Raw genomic sequence first — 26,090 nt, 5'->3', positions numbered from 1 at the left:
ATTTTTTGTGGTATTTCGTTATAGCAACCTGAATGGACCAAGACAAGGAAAATACTGAGTGATTGTTTTTTTAGGTTTACAAATTAAAAAAGAGAGACTTAAATGAGGACACATCATATTGTGGCATAATTCCATTTCTCTTAGGTAAAACAACACAAATAAGTAAAAAATGTATTTTACTTCGTTCTTTTTCCAAAGTGTGGCTTTAATGGTGTACTTATTAATAGAAAGAGTCTTCTGGCAGTGAAGAAAATAGTTTTGACTTCACACTCTCCCCAGTTGCAAATGGTTTGTTTGTGACTACAGCTATAAAGGAATAGCTCCTCCAGGCAAGCAGTCTCCACCCCTCCCCTGAACTAAAATGTCATTATTCACATAGTTCAAAATTTTAGAAATGTAAAAAGGAATATAGTGAAAAGTTTCGCTCTCACCCTGTTCACCATTTACACAGTGCTCACCCCCACCCCCTTCTCTCTCTCTCTCACACACACACTCATACACACACACACACACAGAGACATAATTATTTTCTTCTACATTCTTGCAGTTTATGTATCTAACAGAAATTATGAATAGATAGTTTTATTCCTTCTCTTTTTACAAAAATTAGCATACAATATACACTGTTTTATACATTTTTTAAAAAATTTAACAATACATCTTAATGATCAATACTAGAAAGTTTCTTCTTTTTTTTTAAAGCCCTGTGCAGTACTTCATTCTGTAATGTTCAGTGACTTTATAACCAGTGTCTTATCGATGGGCATGTGAGTCATTTCCAGTTTTTTATTTTTATTTTAGTAATATTGGCATGGATAATGTTACCATAATGGCATTTCACATGTAGTCAAGTGTATCTGTAGGATAAATTCCTGTAAGTGCAATTGTGGGTCAGTGGATATATCTAGTTTTGATAAACCTTGCAAAATTTCCTTGCATCAAAGTTATACCAATATCAACTCTCCCTAATGTGTGAGAGGGCCTGTTTTCTTACAAACGATAAAATATGTTACCAATCTCTTAGACTGTTACCAATCTGAAAAATGGAAAAAAAAATTCATGTCATTTTAACATGCATTTCTCGTATTATAAGTAATGTTTATAAGCCATTGGATTTTCTTTCTGTAAATTTCTGCCTCTTTTTCTCTTCTGCAGTTAGTTTTTTATTGGTTTCTAGTAGTTCTTCATATGTTAGAGAGATTAGTATTTGTCTATGATATGAGTTTCTCAGTTTCTCATTTATCCTTTGACTTTGTTTATAGTTTTATATGTTGTTAAATTTATTATATTCTTTTATTTTTATGGATTCTGGATTTTGAGTCATAAAGACCTTATTCACTGCAACATTAGAAAGGAACTTCCTATGCTTTCTTCTAATACTTATATGTTCTCATTATTTTCTATGTACATCTTTGATTAATTTGAAATTTATCTTGGTTTTATTAGAGTATGGTGTGAGATACAAAATCAATATCTTTTCCCTTAGCTCTTTTATCACCATTTATTGATGTGTTTATCTTTTCCCCACTGATTTGAAATGCTATCTTTTTCATATATTGAATTGAAGTACGCATTTGGGATTATTTTTGGACTTTCTACAATATGCTGTTGGTAAGTTTGTCTAATGATGAACCAGTACTACACATTTAAGTGTTCAGATTTTTATGTTTTATTATCCGGTAGTGCTAATTCTCTCCCATTGTCTTTCCCCCCTAGTTTATTTTTGCCTATTTTTGGTTAATTATTTTTCTATACAGTTTATGACTGCTTTGCCTAGTTTCAAAAGCCCACTCTGAATATTTTTCTTTTTGGGCTCATGTTGAAATTATAAATGAATTCAGAAAGAATCGACATATTTTTGATGTTAACCTTTCCAACTAGGTACATCTTCCCTTTGTACAAAATTTCTTGTATGTCTTTCAGTAGTGTTTTAACGTTTCTTATTAAATTTCTTCCTGTGCCTTCGATCTTTTTTCCTATTTAAATGAATTTTTTCTTTCATTATATATTGATACCATTTTTGTTTGTCTTTTGTATATTAATTGTGTGACCACTACTTCATTAAGTAGCTTTTAAGCTGAGTCTCTTGAGTTTTCCAGGTACATAATTATAATACCTGGCAGAAAGAATCCTAATGGATGCCGTGGAGGAGAAGAAGTTGTACTTTTCAATTTAGTGGATGGAAGCTCCTTCTGACAAATCTCAGGAAGGACAAATATGGGTATATTATGGACTCTGTAATACTCTAGACCAGACCATTAAATGCCCATTTTCAAAAGTTGTGGAATCATTTTGAGAGAGAAATGCTGGAATGATGGTTTTTTTTTTAAACACAAATAAATAACTTATTATTATCTAATTTCAGTCATCATAATTCCCATCACATCTTACATTTATTTAGCATGCTGTATTAAAAAAAAAAAACTGATACAAAAAATTTACTACCCATTTGTTATCATCATTATTATTACCAAAAATTTCAAAAGTATCTCTGCGTGATCCACGTAAGGCTCAATGGAGTTTAACCTTAATATAGTGTAATAAAAAAGAAAATCCAGTTGTATGCAACAAACTACCCATCAGTCTTGCAGTTGAATTTGTGTTTTTGTGTTTAAGTAGCTTAAATGAGTTGCTTTGTGTTTGTGATGAGCACAGCAAATCCTTCTTGCTGAAGTTACTAAAGCCTGCTCACCTAACAATGATCTCCTTTGTTGATCTTCAGGGCATGGTGTCTCATCTGTTTAGTTTGGCCTTTTATTTGACTTTTATTGACTTTGCAGCCAAGCCTGTTTTCTTTGTTTGATATGTAAGCTCAAATATGTAGGTGAACTCAGCCATTTAGTGATGGGCATGTAATTTTTAACAATAACACACATTAGGTTTAATGAAAGAATATAATTTTCCCTAGGAAATGGAGAAGCAAATGTTTGACTTTTGAGTAATACCTTGCTCTCTCTCTCTCTTTTTCTATACATAGTGTTCAACCATAGATTAGGTAGAGACAACTTTAAATCTTTAAGTGCTTGAGAGGAGAGTAGTACCATTTAGTGCTAATTTCTAGAGAACTACAGCTGTCACTTAGTACTGAGTTAGCCTTTATACCATGAAATTTAGTGTGTAGAAGAATATTCTCACTGAGATATATTATGAGTTCTGCCAAGTTTCTAACTGTTAGAAAAAATAAAGATACACATATTGGGCAGTATGTCAATGAATAAAAAAGATGTGTAATAGGGAAACTAGAGTTTATGAATATGTAGATTTGTACCTATTGATACCAAAATCCTGATTTGGTATAGTAAATTTAGCTTTATTACCTTGTTTCTGGTATGGTTAAATCTCAATATTTTACTCTTCTATAAAATTCTTTAAAGAAAGCAAAGATATAAAATGCTTTTAAAATCCTAAAGAAGTTTTATATAAAGTCTAGTTTTTTTGTGAGACATTACTTATGAAATAAAACCAATGAAACCTCAAATTGAATGAAAAATCGAAATCTTGAGGCACTTATTCTGTGTGTGTTGAGAGATGTTGGCAGTTGGAATACTCTCATCAATAGGAGGCTTCTGTTGGCTCCAAATGTAAATTATTTTATATAAATGTCCCTTTAGAATCTCTGTTTATGTGATAGAAACCTTAGGGGATCTTAGAAAGGGTGTTGTCTTCTGATTTGCTAACATACTTGAAATTTCAATATTCAAAAGTCATTCAATGTAACCTCTTCTTTTACTGATGTGGTTTTGAAAACTCTCAGGTATCTACTTGCAAATGCTTCCCAAGAACATTTCCTTGTGTCTAGAGTATACTAGCACTTTTACCTTCTTTCTTTTTCTTTTTTTGGATTATTTTTAAAACATACTGATTTGCAAACATAGTGTATATTTCAAAGAAAAAAGACTTGAAAAAGAACAGAGGCAGAGCCTAGTCTAGGTTTCTTCACACGGCCAGCAGAAGGGCAAAGAAAGCCCTCTCTACTATTTTATAATTGACCGAGGCAGAAGAACTCTTTAATAAAGAGGGCCTTAATTTTATTCTTGGAAAGCTTTGATTATCTGTCTTCTGGAGCAAGTTGATATCAAATCAATAAACAAGAACTTGAAACAATCTTCCACCTGTTTGTACAGTGGGGACATGGGACAGCTAGTAAACCACAGAGATAAGGTTAAGGAGATTTTTTTTTTCTTTATTTTAGTAGTTTTTAATGAAGGTTGCTTATAAGATTACTTTATTCTTGCATCTTCTCATGTTTTCCTTCTTTTTATTTGCCCTTTTCCTTTCCTGCCTGGCAAGATTTGGGTTTACATGCAAGGATTGTTTTGCCATTTTTGTCCAGTTTTAGCTTAGTGATAAGCACCTTACTTGGCTGAATGCCTAAATGAATAGTTATGTCATTGGCTTCTCTCTCTGCATATGTTCAGTGTAGATGACACATTTCTTCCTCTAAACTTGAACTGCTTTGCCAATTTGCTAACTTTTTCAGTGTTTTCACATATCCTGAACATCCCCCTTTCAGATGGACCTGAGTCAAACATTGAATTTTTGACTCAGCTCTTCAGAAAGAGGGAAAGACATAATCTTCTTGTGAATGTGGAAAGGTGCATTGAAATGCCTTTTATGGTTCTTGCTCTGAGCAGAAGTCACAAAGGGTTAAACCAATAACAGGGACCTAGTTAGAGGTCCCTAGGCCTAGAGAGGGGGAAAGGCCCCTGCAGATGTATCTGTAGGAGAGGACCAGATGACAGGAGCTGTGGTCATCAGTGGAGGAATGCAGGTACTGGCAACTTGAAGGGTGGCATGGAGGGAAGCAGAGGAATAAATACCAGCCTCATGTTATTGCCGTGTCCAGTATCCTGTTGGAATGTCTCGTTGGTGGCATCCAGCAAGAAAACCAAGGGCAAGCAAGCCTAGTGATGTGATCCACACAAGCCAGCCTCCTGGGGAATGGATCAGCTGTGGAAGGATAGAGAGTGGATCTGAGGGTCACACTGAGACCATCCAGTACATTTGTATCCATAAAAAAGTTTATAATAAGATTTTGTGAAAAGTCAGAATTCTGAGAATTTCAGCGTGAATTAGAACTTTGAACAATCATAAGTTGAATAATATACTGCCAATTATCTATTTTTTAAAAAAGTTTATCTTTTCCCCCCTTCCTTTTTTTTTTTTCATTTGGCATTGTTGTTTTCTTTTGGCAAATTTTTGCCCAAATTTGTTGTTCAACATTTATAAAGACCTTGGCATGCCTCTTCTTATTTGAGAAGAATCTGCTTTTAAGCAGGGTGCCAGGTTTAAGTTATATAAAGTCTCCCTTGGCTGCGGCACTGTGCATACAGTTTCTAAGTCTTTGATATTAATACCCTAGTTTAACTTTTCTTCCTATTAGTCGTAATTGGATAACTTTTCACCAGAGATAAGGGAGTTAAATACCTCATTCTATCAAAATAGTCACTCTCAAAATTGTAATTTTTCCTCTTTCACACACTATTTCCTGTTTACCTCAATATTTGCAACTATTCTCCTTATGGCTCTAAAACCTCACTATAGACATCTAGTGAGCATTTTTAGGCCAACTATATCACTAGAGTTAGTAACATGAGACAGAGTTTAACGCAAACAAATTACAAAATTACAATATTAGGATCCGGCCAATGATGTGTGAGCTGAATGCAGCCACACTGGTGAGAGCTTCATGAAAGCCCTATCTTGAGAATGATAGAACAACAAAATAGAAAGTGCCTAGGTTTTAAATACTGTGGAGCTGCCATATGACCTCTGGACTGATTGTGTTCTTACATGAGGAAGAAATCAATGTCTATTTGTTTGAACTATTGTTTTTTGGCCTTTGTGACAGCAGGTAGACTTGTATCCCAGTTTACTCATGGCCCTTCTATTAGAGACCAGTGTGCTAAAATACAATAGTAGTTGTACTTTACTCTCTGTTGCTAGAGAACATACATAATGACAAACAGATACTATAAATGCAGGAAGATTTTAAATAAATTTTCATTTAATTACAGCTACACAATCTGAAAAACAATAGTACTTATCTAGGTGAGAGATATTGCTTATTCACTCTATTGATAGTGCTTAGACTGGCATGTCAATTTAAGGACACTTTGCCAGACCCCTTCCCCAGATTACTTTTTGAAATCCATGGACTTAGGCCTTAGAATTAAAAATGAGATAAAGCAGTATGGGATCTAGCCTAGAAGATGCAAATAAAATTGGAAATGCTGGTTCACCTATAAATGAAGAGAGCAAAGACTCAGAGGTTCTAGCATCTATAGTAGACATTGTGGGAAACCCCTAACATCACTTTGCCAATTTCCCATTGCATAGCAACCATCCCACTTTAGGGGGACCGTGTACTGGGTTGAATAGTGTCCTGCCAAACTTATGTCCAGCCAGAACCTGTGAATGCGACCTTATTGAAAATAGGGTCTTTGCAGATATAATAAAGTTAAGATGAGGTCATGCTGGATTAGTGTGGGCCTAATAGAGGCAGCGTTTGGAGTTATGCTGCCACAAACCATGGAAAACTAAGGATTGTCAGCAACTACCAGAAGCTAGAAGAGGCCAGGAGGGATTCTTCCTTAGAGTCTGGGAGGGAACATTGCTCAGTTAACACCTTGATTTTGGACTTAGAGCTTCTCATTGATGAGAGAATTAATTTCTATTATTTTAAGCTACCCACTTTATGGTACTTTGTTATGGCAGTCCTAGAATACTAATACAGTGGGATTGATGCTGATATTCAAAATGTTTAACAACCAAGATATAATCTATTCACACAGAAGAGATGCCTGCCACATTGCTGAGGCAGGGTCCAAATGGATCCTTACTTTGCAGATGTTAACTTTTAGTTTCTGGATAATGGAGTGGTCAGGGGTATTTCAGGCTGGGTTGCTGATGCAGTGAGGAACACTTGGGAAGATTTAGAGCGTTAGCTATTTATCATTTAGAAACATTTCAATATTTAAAGAACCTGTTGAGTTGTATCAGTGTGTGCCAGGCACATGCCTTGGTTGGTCTAAACCAATACTGTAGTTCCCCCTTATTTACGGTTTTGCTTTCTCCATTTTCAGTTACCTAGGGTCAACCACAGTTGGAAAATATTAAATAGAAAATTTGAGAAATAAACAATTCGTGTTTTAAATTGCATGCTGTTCTGAGCAGTATGATACAATCTTGCACCATCCTGCTCTGTCCAGATTGGGACATGAATCATCCCTTTGTTCAGCTTATCCACTCTTGTATAAGCTCCCTGCCCATTAGTCACTTAGTAGTCATCTTGGTTGTCAGAGCGACTAACATGGTATCACAGTGCTAGTATTCAAATCACCCTTATTTGGCTCCAAAGTGCAAGAGTAGTTCAAATTTCATCATAGGCATGTGTATATAAGAAAAAAACAATATATATAAGGTTTGGAACTATATAGGAGTGTGTGTGTGTGTGTGTGTGTGTGTAAGAGGAGGTCTACTGTACGTCTTTCCTTCTTGCCACTACAGATAATTCAAGAGTGGCCCAAATTAGACCAATTAGAATGAATTTTGAGACTTTTATTCTTTGGCTGGGGAAGCACATGCACTCTTCTGGGAGATGTGAATGAGAAAGAACATGACCCTCATTGCTCATAGATGAAATTTTGCAATGTGGAAAGAAGCTACCTAAGGGTTGAGCCAACAATCAAGAAGGAAAGAACTGAGACAACTGCAGCCAAATCACCTGGAACTCTGGTCATTTTGTACCTGAGTCTTTCCCATCCTCTGGACTGCTAGTTACATGAACCAATAAGTTCTCTTTATAGTTTATGCAAGTTTATGTTGGTTTTTCTGTTGTTTGTAACTAGAAGCATTTTAACCGATAAAGTCCTGTGACTTTCTTAGCAGTTATTTATTAAGTCCTTCTCTTTGAAACATTTTATTTTGATGTCTACTAGTGTAATTATTTTGTACGTACCTTTACTTCTATGTTCTGTTAATAAATGAGACACCAGCCAGGCTTCAAGGAAATAAGACTTTGCTGAAAGACTGCTATCACCAATTTTATACTGAATCCTTATTTTAGAATACAACTCAAAAGCAAACAGACACACTCATACATGTATGCACATACACACACACACACACACACATGCACATACATATCTGCAATTTTCCCCAATGCTTTTCTTGCCATACATAATAAGAGCTAACTTATATCATAGATGCAATTGATAGGCAAAATGGTACAAACAAATAGGAGAGGATGTGTAATCTATGGGGATAGTGGAAAAATAGAAAAAAGTATTAACTCAAAGAAATACACTTTTTGAATAAAATTCTCAACTATAAGAATAACTCCAAAATAAATCAAACGGAAGTGCAAGGACCAGTTTAAATACAGAGGTTAGCAAAGGAATGAAAACAGAGAGAGATGAGGCAGCTAGGGAAAAATCATGAAGTTAAAACTCCTTTTCCTCTATCTCAGCCTTCAAAAATCAATCTTCCTTTTGCAGTTCTGGGGGCGATTTTGAAAATAGGGCCAAGAAGGGGGCAGAAACAAAGTACCAGTGTTCTCGTGGCTCCCCCAAATGAAAAATTTGAGTTGACTGAATTGATGTAGGTTACCTTGAATACTGTTCATCTATTTGCATACTGAATTTGAGGCTTCCACTTTATACTCCTTGTAGTGGTTCCTGTCTATACATCCTTAACAATAAATATTAGAAAATGCAATTCCACATTTAGCTAGCATTTCAGTTATCTTTGATTGATTTTGAAATTAATATATTGCTTTCAATAATAAGGAAAAAGAATTTTAGGAAGAAAACTATAAAAATGATGAAGTAGCTTTTCCCAGTATGCAATTCATGTTAAATCACTGGTGTCTGAAGAATATGGAACTGAGATTTCATCAATACATGCAGTACCACATATTTCCTACTTTAGCTGCTAATTAGTATTCAGGTGTGCAGTGGAATATATGAGATTAAATGTTAATGTTGTTTCATTTGTGATTTAACATGTACTATTTGTTACTATATGCAGTATTCCCTTGTCTATGTACATGTATACTGGCTGTTTTTTCTTTGTAAGCATATCTTTGTGTATTCATTTGATTCAATTTTCTAAGGGCATGATATAAATAAATCTTCTTGGTTCCAAAAAAATCATTAACTTCTGTAGCTTAGAAATGAAAATAAGAGATATCTGAGGGTTATTTTTAAAAAGTTTCAGTTGAGGACTTAGTTTTAGTTGGTCCAATAGTGTAGAAATTTTAGTTTTTTCCCTATATTTTGTTTCAGTTAATTTGTGATTAACAGCTATGTAAAATTGTGAACTGCCTATTGGAAGTAGTTTTATAAATATTGCATGCAATTTTATGTTCTTCAATCTGTACTTCCCTTATCAAGTATTTTTATGTTAAAAAAATTTCAAAGTTAATGTGTGAGGAAGTAACTAGCGACTTTAGTTAGTTAGATTTCTCTTCCTTGAAGAAAATTACTATAATGGTTACTTTTGCTAAAATGCAATTACTGTCACTGTTAACAATCAATCATATTTTTATATAAGAAACTTTAACAACTTTTGAATGCATTAAGAAAAGTAAATGAAAAAGACTCTGTGTGAAATAAGAGTAGATGCCAAACCCCACCTCCCCACACACATCCTGACATCTAATGTGAAAAAACTTGGCTACTTTTCTTGTAATTCATTTTAATGTGTCTTCCAAGATCACTGTGAAAATTTCATAATATAGTAGTAAGCAAGTTCCTAGAACATCAGTGAAAATGCTATGTATAGTCAACAACTAGTAGCTATTATTGTTTTCCTCTTGAATAGTTTACTCTTATTCTGTCAGAATCTGTAGTCCTTGAGTTTTGAAAATTAAACCAAAAAGCATCATTTAGAAAGGTTTAGCATTGTGATACTCCTACAGATGAAAATATCTCTAAATGGAAAATGGAGGTTAGAAAATATGAATTGAATCAGTTCTTGGCTTTAATAAAGAGATCACTAGTTGAGGTCAGAAAATTTTTTGTGCATCAAAATATTGTACAGTCACATGGAGATGGTGCTTTCTTCCCCAAAGCGTTGGTAATATATTCATGAAGGTAGAATACTAAGCATAACAAGAGATTACTGCTACTAAAAGTATTATGCTCCTCATACAGTACTGGGAATATAGAAACAGAGGACTTGGTCCATACTGTTGTGTAACATGTGTTTTTGACATGGTGAATACATTTAAGTGGGACAGTAATCAAAATATATCAAAGAATAACACATTATAGGTAAAACAGATTATTTAATGTAGCGATTGTACTACAACACAAAATTAATGTCCGTTAGCACAGGCGATCGCAGCTCTGTTTGCTCTCCTAATTCATCCCTGTCCTGTCCTCTACCCACCCCAATGTCTACTTCTTCCATTTTTCCTAATATCTTTAATGGTATCTCTATTCAGCTAGTCTCCTAAATTGGATACATGAGAGGAATTTTGATTCCTTCCTCTTCCTTAGCTCCTTCATTCAATCTATTACTAATAATTTTCATTTGAACGTTGCAAAGTCTCTGTAGACTTCCAGTCTTAGTTTAGGCCCCTTTTCTGTAACCTCTGTAAGGTCTCAGTGAAATCAGTCTCTCTTGTCACCCACCCTCTTTCCTGCTTCTAGAGTTATCTTTCCAAACTCCTTGGCATGACAAACTATTCCCATTCCATTTTCTCTGCTCTCACCTCCTGTTAGCTTCCTGGGCATTCCTTCCTACTGTCCCCTGTCCTACCAGTGACTTGGTTACTTCACAAAGTTCTATAACAGTAGGTGATACCTTTTCTTCCTGGAATATGCCTTCTAGGCCTCTGATTAGAAAATTACTATTTCTTCATCAAGACCTCTATCTAAAAGGCCTTCTCTGACACCGCCCCCGCCCCCCGGGAACACTAGGTGTTCACTGCTCTGTGCCATCATAGCTATCTGAACATAAGTGACTTGTAGCACTGTCTGTGCTTTTTGACCTTTCTTCCCTTGCATTGTGAACTTTTCTAGAGCAAGGCCATGTCTTATTCTTTTTGTGCTTACCCTGGTGAGTGATAATACAGTGAACTCTCAATGCAGAGTGAAGGAATGAGGGAAGGAATCAGTACTTTTAGCTGTGAAACGATTTCAGCATTATCACTTATGGATTCACATTCTCTCTGGAAACAAAGCCATTAAGAAAAATAATAATTTTGTCATTCTATAAAAGCTAGTATTTACCAATTTACCTGAAAGTGAAATCTATTATGATTAGAGGTCATTCTTCATTATGAGGAAGCCTCACCATTCTTATGGATTCTTTTTTGGGGGGTTATTAAAAAATATGAGCTGTGAGTGACCAATCGATAATTGCGTGCATGATTATTTGTTAATAAAAAATCCCAGGCAAAGACAAACCATTATAGAATATCTGTTGGATATTAGATTTCTTTCATTTTCCATAAAGCTAAAGCTGGCCATAAAGTTCATCTGGTGGCAGTTTTTTTCCCTTATTTTTTCCGGTTTTATTGAGAAATAGTTAATGTACACCACTGTAAAAGTTTAAGAAGTACTGAATGATGGTTTGATTTATATGCATTATACAATGATTACCACAACAGGTTTAGCTAACATCCATCTTCTCATATAGTTACAAAAAAAGAAAAAAAAGGAGAAAAGTAAAAAGGAAAAAAGTTTTCTCCTTGTGATAAGAAACCTTAGGATTTACTCTCTAAACAATTTTTGTATATATCACACAGCAGTGTTAGCTATAGTCATCATATTGTACATTACATCTCTAGTACTTACTTATAACTGAAAGTTTGTACCTTTGGACCACCTTTCTCCAACTCCCTCTCCCCAAACTCTCACTTCTGTTAACCATAAGTCTGATCTCCTTTTCTATGAGTTTTTTTGTTTTTTTGTGTGTGTATTTTAGATTTGGTGACAATTTTTAAAATATATTTTAAATTGTGACAGCAGCGGGCCAGTGCTATCTATAGAAAACTGCATTTGGTTCTATTGCCAATATGTTCTGTTCTTTTTTTTTTTTTTATTTCTACACTCCGTCTGTTATCAGAGAACTAATAAAGGTGCTTTTTTTTTTTAATGTTACTGTCATGCTTTCTAGAAAAGGGAAGAGAATAATAGCCCAAACTTCAACATCTCTCTCTCAACTCAAGATGTAAAGATGCACATTTGGAAATGCTTTAATGTTTTCTGACATGTGGAGAGAGTTTGTTTGGAGTAGAAAAATATGAACTTTACATACAAAGAGAAGCAGAGACTAGCAGAGTTGAGACATCCTGAATAAACCTGAATGATGCTATTTGTACCTGGGAACCTAGCTATGCCTAAAGTTAGAGTCATTCTTGAATTTGCAGGTGTATAAGCCAATAAATTCCCTCTTTTCTATTTGAGCCTATTTGAGTTTTTGCAGCCATAATAGTATACGTCAGAGTGACATTATGCTGAAAAACAAACAAACAAACAAATAAACAAACTAAGCAAGTATTTGGATCTTTAAGTATGAGATGTCAAGGGTAAATAAATAAAAAGTAATGATGACCTGTCACCACCCCCAAATGGGGTAAATACAAAACATGACAGTGAAAAGTGGCATGAGAAGAAATTTCTGGACATTAGTCCTCTGACATCCCTCAGTATTTTCCACTCTAGAGCCCTTAAAAGTTTTACAAAGCAAACCATTTTATTTCTTACTTTCCTGTTTTAAATACAACATCTAGTTAATTCACAGTAAAAGTACTAAACTGGTGTGATGGTTTTGTACCATGTCAATTTCTCCAAATTCTCTTGCAATATGATTCCAGGTTAGGGTTGGCCACATGAGGAATCTGTGGGATTTGGCACCGAAGGGCAGCCATTTCTAGGCTCTGAGGAGTGTTCCAGGGCAGGCGCTGTTGGAGTTTATGGGCACTGTCATAGATCTGCTGTTGGCAAAGAACAGCTGCTGGGCCCATAGCACCTTTAGCTCCCACCAAATCTCTCCAGCTCCTGAGAATCCTGGGCCAGCAGTAAGTACAGCTTTGTGATCAAGGATGCTGACTTGTCTCAAGAGTGGCCCAAATCTTTGGGACTGAAAGAGATGAATGATGGGGTGACCTTTCAGTTTTTTCCTTGCAGATTCCGATTTGTCCTTGGTTGCCACTTTCTTACTGCTGATGCTCAGGCTCAACACCAAGACCTAGATGCAGCAGACATCCAGGTTTGTATAAGAGGTAATATTTATATAATGAATTCCTTGTTCTCTGTCACTCATGTTGGTTCATCGTGCCTGATCAAATCCTAACTGATGTGTGGTCTATTTTTCATTATTAATTTCTGAAGCCACATAAGAGTTTATGTACTATTGGGAAACAACATTGATGAAGCCGAAAGAATTTAAGCTTATACTCAGTCTTTACATTCTACCTTTGCTACTTGTTATTTGTGTGACTTTGATCAAGCGATTTGATCACTTGATGCCTTAGTTTCTTCAGCTGTCAAATGGGGAAAAGTATATCTACCAATGAGATTGCTATTAGAATTCACAAGGAAATAACACTTTTATCACTAGTCTATTGTTCATTATTACAGTCCAAGATCTAGCTCAAAAATTCTTACATTATTACCTACTATATAATCTTTTCTAAACTGATGGATAAATGGGTATGTGCTTAATACATGTTAATATTTTCTCCTCATTCTTTATTTGAAGAATATAGTAGAGTCAGTTATTGCTTAGACAATATTTAGTCTCTTCCCTCCAAAACACCTCCAAGGGAGAACTATATTTCCCTATCCCATTGATGTTGATCTGGGCCATATAGCCAAAGGGATGTTAGAAATGTGAACAAAGTTTGATGTGTATTTCCATACTAGGATTTGCCCTCTTGCTCTTCTGCCTCCACCAAGATAAGAAGATACCTCAGCCTAGGCCTCTGAATAAGACCAGTGAAACAGAGCAGGTCTGGTCCAGTCTGAAGCAAAGATGGTCCAACTGACTCATAGACATGTGACTAAGAATCAATGCTTATCTTTCTATGATTTGAGTATTGGGGTGGTTTGTTATGGACCAGTTGCTAACTGATACAGAAGGGCTTAATTGTTAAAATAAAATCTATATTTATAGATTTAGCATGTAAAAGAAACTTTAATTCATTTGGGTCTATGTGCCTATTATAAGGTAGATAGGTAGATTTAAACAATAATTTAAGATTCTCGTTGGCCATATTAACCCATCCACCAACATAGTCCATTAGTACCAATTGTTGTAGACTGGGATGGCTGTAATGAGCATTCGAAGAGCATGTGACATTGTAGCTATCCTCAGAAAGCACATACATATGTCTTCAAGAAAAGTAAGACTCTTCTTTTAAAAATACCTCATCTCCATGCTCTGCAATTGACTCAGTTTAAGGTCATTTTGTTTTTTCTCATTTGAACATGCAGAAAGAATTCTGCACTACCTAGAAGCTGTGACCTTCAAAAAGAAGAAGCTCAACTTCATTTCTTCATCTTTAAAATGAGGATAATAATTGTTACCACCTGATGGAGTTGTGAAACTTAAATAAAGCTCTTAGCACTCTGTCTGGCACATAATAAGCAGTTAATAGAAGTTAGCCTTTCTTATGGTTGTTACCTTGTGAGTGACAAGATACTTAGGCACAAGGCCAGATTAATTCTGCCACTCTAAGCCATGGCAAAGTGATAGAGCATTCCAACTTGGCTCTGTGATAGGACAGGGAGTCTCATAGCAAGAATTCATTAAAGGGAAAATATAGGAGACCTTTATGAAAGAGAAAATAATGTAGATCATAATTTTTTTTACTATTCCTATAGAGTCTGTTGCATCAGATTTCTCTTCCTTAGGCTTAGGAATCCAAATACTTTGTTATCTTTGTTGTTCATTTATCAATCATCTATTAAGTTTTCACATTTCTCATTTTATTTTGTGAAGACCACAGGAGGTCCTATCTGAGCCAACCATAGTGGAACAAAATAGGTTGGCATAGAGTACATATTTTACTATTTTGTTTTATATTTCTTGCAATATTCATTTTTCAGCCTATCTTTCTCTATGCTTAGCCAATGATTTGGTAGGTGGGATTGACCCTATTCTCATTCCTAGGTTTGGTTTGTCAAAATCTCATCCTTGTGGTTCTTGCGATTGGTTCAGAGTTAGGCATGTAATCCAACCTAGACCAAGTTGATCCTGAACCAAACATTTGTATTTGATTGTTGAGGTCTTTTTATTCTTGGCTGGTGTGATATGAGGGTGTCAGGCGTATAGCTGTTGTGAATTGGGTCACTAGGGGCAAATACATAGAACTAGAGGATAAATTAGACAGCAAAGACTATAAAGTGGGGGGTATAGGGAGAAGCTAGCTCACTGTTAAAATCAACAAAACTGCTAAATTCAGCCTCACTTGAAGTTAGAACTTATTCTGGATTTCAGCTTCTTAAGCACTGTTCGAGTCAGTTTGATTTGAGTTTTCTGTTGTCTACAACATAAAGAGTACTGGGCCTACATGTCATGCACTTATTTTTACACCTGTGGAAGCTCAGGTGATCAATAATGATGATAAGGTTTTTAAAAAAAAAGTTTACAAATGAAATTACTGCTTTAGCACGGTGATACAATCACCTGGCTGCAGATTTCCCACTATTCCTTTCCCTTCCTTTCTACTTGGTGTGTGTGGTGGAATAGGGATACCTTAATTACAACTTACAAGACAATTTCTTAAGAAAATATGATGTAAGATGTAATGTTAGATGAAAAAATCAGGACAAAAAATTCTGTATACATACACAACATATATATAACACACATATCATTCTTTATATGGTACTCAACTATGTAGACACATAGTTGGAAAATATTACTTTCATAACAAAAATAATAAACATTAAAAATACTCCTTCCTACCATGGCATTATTAATATAGGATGGCATCATTTTTAGGCATGAAACACCCCCTCACTATCTAGGTTGTCCTTGTGACACTTATGTTACATTCATTTGTCACACAATCATTTCACTTAACAACTAGATTGTGATCAAACATTATAGCACATTAATTTCTTAGTGAGACAAGTTAGAATATAGTGTGCCCTGCTGTTTTGTCACATTCTCCTCTTTTTATTGTAACTTTCTTTTAACATCACCAAGTCTGGTGCTTTTATCAAAATGATTGACTCCTAAATTGTTTGATGGTTAGGCTCCATGTCTTGAGTTAGAGTTTTGTTTGAGATTTATAAGAGCCTGCGAGTGGCATTATCTCCACTAGCCTTACATAACACATATATTAGGTATAAGGTTTCTCATTCCTAAATGGTAGTTCAGAAAAAAGACAAAAATTAAAAAAAAAAACTTTCCACTCTTGTAGGTAAGTATAAAATGTCTTGATTTCCTATGCACTTTCCAATTATTACTAAATTTTATTATTCTTATCTTGACATATGCCCTAAAAATAGTTGTCTTTCTGACAAAGCAAAGGAACTGAGTTATTCAAAGTAGAGGGTTAATGAAGTTGACATTAATTTAATAAGAATTTTGAAATATCATCGACATGGTTGATTTGTAAGCTCCATGCCTAATTTCATCATTTTTAACTCTCATGAGAGGAAGTTTACACTTCCAGGAGTACAGATGAAGTGATGGAATTGTTAACTGGAGGAAAAACAATAACAAAGGGGTATAATGCATATATCTTCCTAGTGTATGATATACCAGCTGGGTGTTTATTAAAAATTGAGTTATTTTCTAATATGTTCGAACATACATGTCTTTTTAGGGCTGTGTCTCTTAACATTTGTGGGGTTAAGGATGTCGGGAGGGGGCATTGTGGTGACAGAATATAGACAAGAGAAGTAGAAAACAGACTTAAGGATTTGCTCTGTGTCGGTTCAACAAGGAGGTGAGAATTCTGTAGCTTTCTCAAAGTTGACTTTTTAAAAATTTTTTATTTTATTATTAGTTTTAAGTATTCAGCACATTATAATGGAGCCACTGTTATACAATATTGGTGACAGATAAAATTTGCATTTGTCATTTAGGTTTTCTCTACATTTTAATGAGAGAGATACTCAAAGTCACTATTTGAACTAAAATATAAATCTAATCCACAATAAATGAAACCAATTATTGAAGGATGATACTATTTGATTCATGTTAAGTCATGTATCTTGGTACATTAAATTATAGTAAATGAACATTTCCTTTTCCGTCAATATATTTATACTAATATACTCAATTATATATAAGAAAGATGCTAGACAAATTAAAAATTTTTTTCTTCTCCCTTGCTACAGATTCATAGCAGGAGTTTAACAGATATAGTGTATATGGCGAATGCTTATTGAATATCTACTTAATTTACTATGATATTTGAAACAATATATGTGGACCAAAGTTACTTAGATTTTTGGTTCCTTCCTAATATAAAGGTTTTATTTCACTTGTTCTTTGCTTATATTCTCTCAATTTGTCTGTCTGTCAGTCTTTCTGTCTGTCTGTCTGTCTCTCTCTCTCTCTCTCTCTCACACACACACACCCACACTTAGGTACTTTACATATCTAAAGAAGAAATTTTTACATATGGCATTTTTTTCCCACTCTGTTAAGTTTAACAGTTGTTTCAGAAGTTATTAACAGATAAATTGAGAAATTAAAAATTCAAAAATTTAACTGTAGTTAGTGTCAGAGAATATTTTTAATATATGTGCATTTAAAATAATTATCAAGCATTAAGATCCATCTTGAAAATATGAAATCTATCATTATTTTCTCCAAATCTGTAATGATGCCAGCATTTAAGTTCATTTTCTGTATTCACAATTAAGTATGTATAAGACTTCTAAGGATCCTGGACAATATATTATATCTAATAACTGTCTATGGACCTATAATTTACAATCTTCTTTTCAAAAATTTACTTTCAGTTGTGAATTTAATAGTATATCATAGAGTTTAAAAGCATGAACTGTGGAGCCAGGCTACCTAGCTAAGCTCCTTACTATCAAACCTTGTTCATATTACATAACCTCTTCAATCAGTTTCCTCATCTGTGAAATGGGGATCATTATATATACTTCATTATAGAGCTGTTGCCAGGATTAAATGAGCTGATAATTGTAAACCATTTAGAATAGTGCATGGCTTAGAGGAGGCTTGATAAATGTTAACAATTTTGATGACTTTTTTACTTTCTCTCAAAGGTTGATTTAAAATAATCCAATTAATATTACTTTATTATGCTTTCAAATCCCAATATGTCACACCAAATATACATTAAAAGCCTCAAGTCCTATATTATTCTATTTAAATGAAAAATTCAGAATATTTAGTGAAAATTTTCAATAATACTTTCAATTACATTATGTGAAGAAGACAATTCAATATTAAAATGAGTTTTTTCTTCATCTGTGTCACTAATATTCTAATGAACTCAAAATAAAGTATTTAATATACATGTTACAGGAAGCATGTAAGTCTGGTATAATAACTTTCTCATTCCCAGGGTGCTTGTGATGTTTAATTAGTTAACATTTGAAAAGTGCTTTGGGGATAAAAGTGCTGCGTAAGTACTAAATCTTCATTGTTAGTAACAAATGATCAAGTTCGAAAGAACACATCAAGAATATCTTACAAAAGAGTTGTATTATCTTGTAATTTTTGCTTTCTGACTTTGTAGAAAACTGCTATTAATGTTTTTTCTCTTAAGAGATAAAAGCAGAGCATTCTCACTGGAAATCTCAGCTCAGTTAACCCAGCAATAAATGGTGGGACTAAGCCACCCAAGACCAATGCCTTTCACTTTCATTATTACTGAAATATAGATGATCATACTTAATCCTTACCTACTCAATGCAGGCATGAAAAAAAATACTCTCACTAGGTAACATTAGTTTTGCACTCTTTGCATGACGGTACAACTTATAACTGTTATAATAATCTCTCAGTGACACCACATTTCCCATGTATTTGGTGCAAGAGTGTTGAAGCAGCTAAAGAATCTTTGCCCACAGCACTGATCGCAGAGCCAAGCTATCTCCTCCCCATAACCCTCCAACCCCTTATGGAAGAGAGCAAGTAGAAGAGCACAGCAAACTGGAGAATCCCTGAGCTGTAAACACCCTGAGAGAGATCAACTAGTCTAACACTTTCATTCCCTAGACACAAGTAAAATCCATAGAAAACAAAACTGCAATTGTACACTTTAAATGGGTAAACTATATGCTATATAGATGATATAGCAATACTTTTTTAAAAAAAGCTTGAGTGAGCAAAGGTGTTTACGTGTGTGTGGTGTGTGTAAATGTCTGCTTCCTTGACCATTTTCTAAACTGAATGGCAAACCTTCTTCCCTGACCTTGTTCTCATTCCATTTGTGGTCTTTGATGGGTTGTGGAAAGCAATGATGTTAGTCAGAAGACGAGCCCAGATGATCCCTTCTTTCTTAAGAGCTAATGGCAAATAGTGAAGAAAAGTTATTTAGGCTTTCTCTTTTTCAGATGGCATTAACTTCTCAGGGGTTCTGAAAAGGCCTTATTGACTCATGAAACTTTTCTTTCCATTTTTTTCCCCCTAAATCAGTTTCTTACTTGGTCCTTACCTGTTGGTTTCTGACATTTCACCTAGAAGCTCCATTCTTTTAGCTCAGTGGTTCTCAACTGGAAGTTCTTTATGGGGCATTTGAAAATGAGAAAAGCCATTTTGTATTACTATAATCAATGGAAGCAGGGGACAGGCATGATGATAAATGTCCTGCTTGAGCAGTTAGTCATGCAAAACAGAGAATTATCCTACCTCAAATGCCAGTAGTGCATGTGGTGAGAGATACCAACAGCATCTACCTTAAGACTTCGGTTTCTTTTTAACATATAAATACCAGAGTTGTCATTGTCATTCAGAACTTACTGTAAGTTCCATATTCTTTCCTTGGAAATAGATTTGGTATATAGACTACTAAAAGATGGTGGAAAGAGCACCTGTCTATGAATTTCCAGGAAATAATGCTCTCATGGGGGCAAACAGGATGGGAAGTATCTATGGCAGGTACTGTTGGTTGGCTGACCCATAGCAATTTCTCAACCCCTTTCCTCTTGTCTCCTTTCTCTAAAGAGGATGGAAAAGCTAATTTACTTCCCCAGCATTCTTTGTAAGTGAGTGACCATGTAGCAAAACGATGATCAATGAGATGTAAATAAAAAGTTACTTGGGGTGGGAGTAGGGGCTTATGGTAAAGTAATGCTTTCCTGTTGAAAGGAATGACTGGGTTTGCCACTTTCCCTTTTATGGATGTGATCTCCAGAACCATCCTTCATCCGAGGAGAAGCCAGTACATTGAGTATGGTGAAGTGGAAGAATAGAAAGAACGTGAACCTCAGTACATACTTGAGCAGCCAAACTAATCCTGGCAGTTGCTACCCGTAATCTTGCTATATGTGGGAAAGAAACTGTTTACTGAGTTAAGCCAGTTAATTAGGTTTTCTATTACTTGTAGTTAAATACATAACTAACAAAATAGAATCAAAGACAAATTGCTTACGTATGCATAATTTTGTGCATATCTACCCCTGCCTCTTTTTAGAATATTCTGTCAATCAGGATCACCCTGCTCTGTGCCCCAAAGAGTAGGCAAGCCTGACAAAGCCCTTGTTTAGCTAATTGCAACATTTAGTAAGAGTCTACTACTTGAAAGGCAATATAGCAGAAATGAAAATGAAAAAAGTATAATCCCAACCTCTGTGAGCTTGAATTTTAAGACAAATAAAGGAGACAAATTATTTTACTAAATTATTCTGATTTGGTCTATGTTAGAGCCAGTATTAGAATGTATTTGGAAAGCATAGAATGTGGTCTATATTAGAACCTTTAATATAATTGATTTGGAAAGCATAGATAGAACATGTGAGGGGAAGAGCTTGGGGACAGAGAGATCATGTAGAAAGTTACTGCTATCGTTTAGGCTAGGACAGTGTCCACACCACAGTCTGGCTCAAAATACCGTTGCTCAGTGGCTGAACATACGATGTAAGGCAGAGCTTCTGAGTTATCAAGGATACTCCCCTTTTTACTTGAACAATTGGCCTTTCATCTGCTTTCTCACATTTTCATGACTCTGCTTGCTGAAATCATCTATTCTCATATCAAAATTTGATTAAGCGTCTGTGATGTTCTTAGTGAGAGGAAGTGTTGCGTGATGGTCATGACTGAATAGTCTGGCTTTGAATTCTGGCTCCGCTTCTACTTATAAATGTGAATCTGTACTTTGGCAAGTTACTGAACATTTCTATGTCTTAGTTCTGTCATCTGTAAAATGGGGACAAAGTTAACACTACTTCCTAGTGTTGCTGAAATGCTTAAATGCAATAATATATGTTAAGTTTGTAGAACAGTGTCTGGCATATAGGATGTGCTCAATAAATATTAGCTATTATGTGTACAGCATTGGATCAGACCATTGGGAATGCAAAGAGGAATACAAAGGATGTTAGAATATAATCCTCCCAGTAAGGAGTTTAACAGTATTAGGAAAGTTACCCGTTGAAGTTACCTGGAAGAAGGGGAAGAATTGAGATAAGTCGAAATGCAGCTACTCTAACACACAGTACCTGGTTCTATATGTTCCTCAAGCCAGGTTTTACTTCTGGTGATTTTTAATACTTACACACACATATACCTCCCAAATTTTTCCCTGCCCATGTGAAGCTAAGAGTGCAGTTGCTGTGCTGGCTGAGTAATTTTCCCAAGGCAGCTAGGAGGTAAGCTTCAGACACAGACCCTCTGAGCGAAATAGAGTCAGATCTTGCTTCTTGGGACTGGGAGAAAGAGATGTGATGAATGCTTTTTCCATTGTTCAGAAAAGATCTGCAGTGGCTTATACAGAATATAACAGGACAAAAAAGAAAGAAAAAAAATTTATTATAAAATAAAAAATAAGATTCAGCCAGGATTAACAGTGGTTGGAGAAAATTTTTTGGACTATCTTAAACTGGAAGGAACAAACAATAATTCAATTTTAGCTAACAGAGAACCGAGCAAAATACTTTATATGAATAACTGGTTTTTGTCTTTATTTTTTTTCATACAGGTGGCAATATTGTTTCTTTATCAGCCATGTGTGTAGTTTAATATAAATGTGTTGTTAATCTCAGTGCTCGGGAATGCATATATCCTAACATCATGTTGTAAATGTATGAGTTTTCTGAGATTGGATTACATCATTACACCCACATAAATATGTAAACTTCATGCTGCATTTATTTAACACAATGAGACCCAGTTACTAAAACATCCTTTGTTCCTTTTGTTTTGTAACACATGATATTGTTTAGAGGAGTGTTTTGGTTCCCAGCACATAAGACATTTTCTAAATAAACAAGAATTTATTTTCCTTGTGAGGATGTGGGTTGTCTATGTGAAGCATTAGAAAAACCACTCTTTTGGGCTTTTGTTCTCGTTTGCACGGGGATCTGCAGTCAGAGTTGTTGAAGGTGGGTACATGGCTATGTGAAAGTGTTCAAATAGCCAGGATTGGAGAAGGCCCTTCTTTGTATTTCCTCTTTCTCTTGCTCTCATTCACATGTATGGTGCCACAAACGGATCCTGTTGACGCAGCTGTGAGTAGGGGTGGGTGGACCTGTGACAGCCCCCTGTTTTCACCACTTCTGTTTGTGGGTGCACATTCCAGGGCAGAGGAGAGAATACAAGGAAGGCAAAGCTGACTACTCACCCATTCAGAGATAGAGCCGCAGAACTTTATTCTTCTTGGAAAGGCATAAAGGTGTGCTTCTTTGTGATTTCGCATTTTCCTTTAGCGTATTTGAATCTAGAGAGGTCAGATACAGGACAGACGAAAGTGCTAATGAGAAATTGTGCAAAAGCATAGTCATTGGTGTATCGGAGAAGTTCTATTGCAATGAATTGAAAAAGATCATTGAAACTAGTTTTTTTCTTTACAAACCTGTTTTTGTTGTTAATAATAAGATTTAAGATTACCTTTTTTTGTAACAGCAAAGATGATGAAAAGAATTTTTAGCAACAAAAAGGCTATTAAGCAGACTTAAAAAAGTAGACTAAAGGGTTTTGTCTATGTAAGATTCACAAACATGTTAATATTAATTCTGTTGGTGGTAAATTCGTTAAAATGGGAAACAAAAAGAATAGCAAAAGCAAAGGAGTAGTTTTCTCCATTTTTGTGTGATAGAGGAAAACAGAGCTGAGAAACTTTGCAGGTAATCAGTATGCTACCTTAGTTCTGTAATTAACAATTTACTCTTTGATGTGCTTTTAAATACCTATAAATGGGGAAGTGTATTTGATAAACAAATAAATACATAAATAAATACATAAATAGGCTAACTGGACTTTTTTCATCTTCATGTTTCATAATAAAGACCTTAAATTATTTTTATTTAAAAATTAAATAAAAATGTGTGAAGATTTACTATATATTTATAGTAAATTATTATTATATGGGAGAGAGAGAGAAAGAGAGAGAGAGAGAGAGAGAGAAAGAGAGAGAGAGAGAGAGAGAGAGAGAGAGAGTACTGCTAGTTTTTGTCTACTTTCTTTGAATTGACCTCATTCATAATGGAAGTTGATGATTATGATGCTCAACATAACTCCTCTATTTAAATGCATTTATGTCTGTATTTGTAGTTAAAAGGGAGGAATGAATGATTAATTTCTTTCACTTTCAGGAGTAAGGAATTATTGAAATTAGAAAGGTGTGTGTATCATTGTACTCACATCCATGACCAGTTTTATTATTATTCCCCATGATTATCCAGGTACTTTGTTCCATCTCACTTTGAATTATTTGAGTGATTTGGTTTCTCATAATTGGCACAATAAAATATTTTATGATGGAGTGGGGGAAGACTTCTCAGCTTTTGGGCTTTAAGTGGTATGGGAACATTTGTGCATAGGTGAAGTTTCCTTTTCTGTTCTTGAGGTTAATGGACAAATATAGATGGATTTCTGATATCAGTACTGAAGGACATTTGAGTGTTAAAAAAATGCATGTGGTACTGTGTAAGAATGTGCCAAGAGAATCAACCAGTTATGGTCTCCAGGTACCTACCCGAGGCTCATAATTGACAAATACAAACTGCCCATTACCAGATCTTTCTCAGAAGTGGTCAGAACCTGCTTAAGCTACATCTAGGCTTGGACTACTATGTTTGTGGCCTTGCCAGCCAACAGACTTGCAGAGAAGGCAGATGCTTTTCATGCTTAAATTTATTCATTATTTTTCTACGAGGCTCATTTACTATTAAACAGAAAATTGTCCTGTAAAGAATGGCTTGTTATTGTCTCTCTTACTAAATGCTAAGTCAGAAAACAGGTCTTTTGTTGTTGTTGTTCCAAGAACAAACTTTTTACATCAAGTAGCTGGCCAGCTTTATAATTGTGCTTTATAACCACAAACTAGTAATATAGAAAGCTACAATAGGGATACAGGACCTCAATACTAAAATTATTTCTATAGAGACAGCTACTATATGATTTCACTTATACATGGAATCTAAAAAACAAAATAAATGAACAAACAAAATAGAAACAAACATAGATAAAGAGAACAAACCGATGGTTGCTAGATAGAAGGGGGTTTTTGGGGATGGCTGAAAAAGGTGAAGGGATTAAAAAGTATAAATTGACTGTTATAAAAATTGTCACAAGGACTTAAAGTACAGCATAGGGAATATAGTCAATAATATTATAATAACTACATATAGTGTCAGATGAGTACTAGACTTATTGGGGTGATCATTTCATAAGTTATATAAATGTCTAACCATTATGTTGTATACCTGAAACTAATATAATATTGTATGTCAACTGTAAAGCAATTACTTCTATAGATTCCATGCTTTATGATGGCTTATTCAAATCAATTTTGAAGATTACTTTTTTCTCCTTGCATTGATGATATTTCACAGGACCAGAGTTTTGCTCATATACATATGATTTTGTCATTTGAAGGATATCAAAGTGCTTTACATCCCGCCTTCCTATTTCCAGGGCTATCTCGCTGACTACAATGTACACAACCGATCCTGGATGTCATGAAAATGCAACCAGGAAACTGCTGCTACCTTCAGCATCTGTATCTTATGTAAATTTATTTATCTGATTAAGTTTGAACACCTGGGAGTGGGAGAGAGAACAAGTACAATATGTTGAGAAAGAAAGAGATGAAGAAAATTGAGAATGTCTATGGCCACAAGAGCTCTCCTAGACAGGCTGATGATGCCAAGCAAGCTGTCTACTCTGCTACTGAGAGGAAGATGCCTTAGGGGTCGTTAAAAAAAAAGGCAAAAAGTGCAGGAAAGATTTGAAAGGCTATACAAAGCTATCTATTTTACATTTTTGACCAGAGAAGACCATATCTAGACACCACACTGAAAAAAGATTTGCCAACTTATGACTTTGTAAGAAGTAAATGAGCAGGCAATTCATGCAAATTTATTCTAACCACAAAATGAATTTTGAAAGCCCCAGAAGTTTAGAAATACAAAAATATGCTTAATCTAAGTCTACTGAGCATTAAAAAACATATATAAGGTAAGTCTAAGGAAGGTATGCCAAAATAATTTTATAAATAGTGAGTTCAGATGGTTGAGGCTTGAGGTAGACAGAAATACATAGGGAAAGTTATGAGGGGGCCATGTAAGAGACCTGAAGAGTCGGTAGGATTTAGATAGATAAGCAAAGAGAAGAGGAACTGATGTTCAAGAAGGCAATAAAAGCATGAGCTAACACAAGAGAATGGGGTTTTCTATAGCATGTTTTGGGGGATAAAAGGTGGGCACAGCAGTCTTTTTAGTTGGGCAGCTCAGGTAGGAAGGGCCATGTGTGGCATTCACGTCTGAACGTGTGGTTGAGGAGTTTGCACTCTATAGTGGTGCCACAGAAAAAGTGATATGTGTATAATTAGAGGCATTTAAAGTAATCATGCTTCTCGTAATGCACCTTTCACTTACCATTTTACTATATGTGCTGCCAAAGGGAGCACAGCTTATCATTTTAACATATTTGATTATTTTCTGTAATCTGTGAAAACTACACTGGTTATAAAA

At 35.0% G+C, this 26,090-nt stretch overlaps 1 pseudogene; it reads right to left on the bottom strand.

The window, feature by feature from the left end:
- Positions 1 to 4,225: 4,225 nt before the first annotated feature.
- LOC102886776 overlaps positions 4,226 to 26,090 on the bottom strand; it is a 114,122-nt pseudogene continuing 92,257 nt past the window's right edge.

Source organism: Pteropus alecto, unplaced genomic scaffold (genome assembly GCF_000325575.1).
Source record: "Pteropus alecto unplaced genomic scaffold, ASM32557v1 scaffold3, whole genome shotgun sequence".
Classification (NCBI taxonomy): Eukaryota; Metazoa; Chordata; class Mammalia; order Chiroptera; family Pteropodidae; genus Pteropus; species Pteropus alecto.
This window is presented reverse-complemented; position numbering and strand designations above follow the sequence as displayed.